Here is a 2,724-nt window from a genome sequence, read left to right as displayed (position 1 = left end):
TCAGCACCACATATAAATAAATAAATAAATTTAACAGTATTGTTTCCAACTATATCTAAAAAATAAATATTAAAAAATTTTTAAAAATCAGCTTGTATTGTTCTAAAATTGAAAAAATCATATTGATTTTTTTTTGAAATTATAGTCTTTTATGAATCTTTTAGGCAGAAGAAAAAATTTAATTATATTGAGTCTAAGAAAAATTAATTCAAGTCTCTTTTTGTGCATAACTTAGTATGTTAAATTGTCCTTCCAATAGATTTTGCACATCTCTCTTATATTGTTTCTGTAATTATTTGGTTTGTTGTTGCTATTATGAATGGATCCTTTCTTCCTTCACATCTTGTGGTAGTTGCTGTATATGTAGCAGTAGTGATAATAATAGAAAAATGTACTGAATATTAACCATGTGCAAGTCAATTGTTATAGTATGGACATAGAAGTGTCCCCTAAAGAACTCAAGTATTAAACAAAGCAACCATGTTCAGAGGTGAAACAGTTGGATTACAAGAGCTGGATTGATCCATTTGATGAATTAAAAATTTGAACCAACTATTGTTTGGTAACTGTAAGCAGATGAGTCATAATGGGAGGAAGAAGGTCAGAGAGAGCATGACCTTGGGCTATATATGTCCTGGTCCCATCCTCTCTTCTCTCTCCCTGCTTCTTAGCTCCCATGTGCTGAGCAGATTTCCTCCATCATATCCTTCCCCCATAATATTTCTGCCTTGGAGCCAGCCAGTGGTAGTCTAAACACTCTGAAATTGGGAAACAAAGTAAGTCTCTCCTCTAAAAGTTGTTCTTGTATTTTTCATCAAAGCTCATTAACATAACAATGGCATGTTTTTAGGTCAATCAACTCAATCTTTACAAATAAGGCATCAGCCAGGTCTTATATGCAGAGAGTAGAGTTCCCTCCAGTAATTATATTATATAATTAATTACATATAGTTATATAATTAATTATATAATATAGTGCAGTTATATTACATTAAGGGATATATTCAAGATATTTCCATAATATATAAATTTTCCACGAAGGACAGAGACCTCTAGTTGGATTCTGCACAGCTAGAGAAAAATGGAGCCAGGAGGAAGGTGCAAATACAGCACAGAAGTATTCCAGTGGACACTGCCCCAACAACTTGTGCCACTTAACACCTTGCTGTCAGGAACCCAACTTCAAGGGACCCTACCGCCTGGATGCGCAGAGCACTTCCACTGGACATGTACTGACTTCAAAAGAACACAAATTACCTACATGCCTCTCCTACCCCGAATTGTCCATATGCACATGTAGGTTTGTCTCACATGAATTCATCTCATTGAAGAATCAATGCCAATTGGAACTCTTACTTCAGATGAGACTGGGAAACTGCACTTGTCTATGCAGTAGTAGAAGGCATGATAAATGGAGAAAAAGACATCTGCCATAGTAGACATTAGACTCATTATGTACTCTTGAAACAAATTTTATATTGTTCAGTCCCCACGCGGATCTTACATCCCTTGCTGGCAGCAACCCTGGTTTTAAGGGTTAGGTGAGTGGCTCTGAGTGCTGGGGGAGGTAGTGCTGAGGCCGAGAAGGTCCAGCAGTCAGCTGAGGGCCGAGTGCACACCCAGGAAGATAGGAAAGCTGAAGACAAATTGTGAGGTAAAAGTGGGAGTGGGCTTGTAGCACCCCTAAGGGGCCTGAAGGGCTGGCGGGCCTGGAGGGGCAGGATGTGGTCAGCACCTGGGACAGCTGCTCCATGAAACTCAAGGCCTTCTCCAGCCTCAGCTGCCCATTCCTCATTCCTGCTAAGCCAAGCAGATGGTAGCAGAGCACAGGATGCCCTCCTAACAGTGCACCATCCCTGGACTTTGGTAGTCCTTTACCGCACAGTCCTACTCCATGGCTTCCATGAACCAGGAGCCCATGTTGGACTTGTGGTTGTCTTCCACCAGATGCGTTTCTACTGGTAGCATCCTTCCATGTGGTTTGGGAATTTAGAGGAGATATTCAACAGGGCTGTGATCCCTAAGGCATTCAGCATGTCTATCCAGGAAGCATTGTAGGCACCCTAGAAGTAGAAGAACCAAAGAATCTCCAAGGGACCCCTCTGCCTGGATGCGCAGAGCAGTTCCACTGGAGCTGCAGCCCAGGTGACAGGACTCAGTGGCACTGGTGGGATGTCTGCCGGGTCCTTGGTTTTGGAACAGAATTCTGGGTAAGCAGAGGAAAACTTCTCACAGTCACGTTTGAGCAAGCAGATGTCTGCACACTGGGGCTTAGGATGGAGTGCCTGCACTACTAGGGTCATGGTGCAGTCCTCCCTGAGCCCTTGGCATGCGAGCTCCATTCAAAGTAGAGGATGACAGCCAAGTAGAGGCTAGAGTACAAGAGGCTTCCTCTTGGGCGTGCAGATTCGACTCCAGACTCATGGAGCCTTTGTTCCGCCTATTGTCCTGGGTGTTGTATCAAAGGAGGTGGACCGAACCTCCAATAGGAAAGGTGTGCAAAAAATCAAGCAGCAAGTGTTTACTGGTACTGCCCAGCCCCAGGGTTGGAGGCTGCCCCTGCTGTCAGCCCAGCTGCCGCCACTCACTGCACCATCCACCCCGCTCCTCAACCCTTGGCAACCACCAGCTCCCAACCTCTGCCTTGGTGGTTCTCGCTTAGCTTCATCAGCCTTTTGAGCACATTGCCACCCATCTCTCCCAGTTAATCAATCGTCACCATGG

General features: G+C 43.8%; 1 pseudogene; it reads right to left on the bottom strand.

Annotated features, from left to right (window-relative positions):
- Positions 1-1,596: 1,596 nt before the first annotated feature.
- LOC144368682 (dual specificity protein phosphatase 4 pseudogene) lies at positions 1,597-2,342 on the bottom strand (annotated as a pseudogene).
- Positions 2,343-2,724: the final 382 nt, after the last annotated feature.

Source organism: Ictidomys tridecemlineatus, chromosome 11 (genome assembly GCF_052094955.1).
Source record: "Ictidomys tridecemlineatus isolate mIctTri1 chromosome 11, mIctTri1.hap1, whole genome shotgun sequence".
NCBI classification, from domain to species: Eukaryota; Metazoa; Chordata; class Mammalia; order Rodentia; family Sciuridae; genus Ictidomys; species Ictidomys tridecemlineatus.
This window is presented reverse-complemented; position numbering and strand designations above follow the sequence as displayed.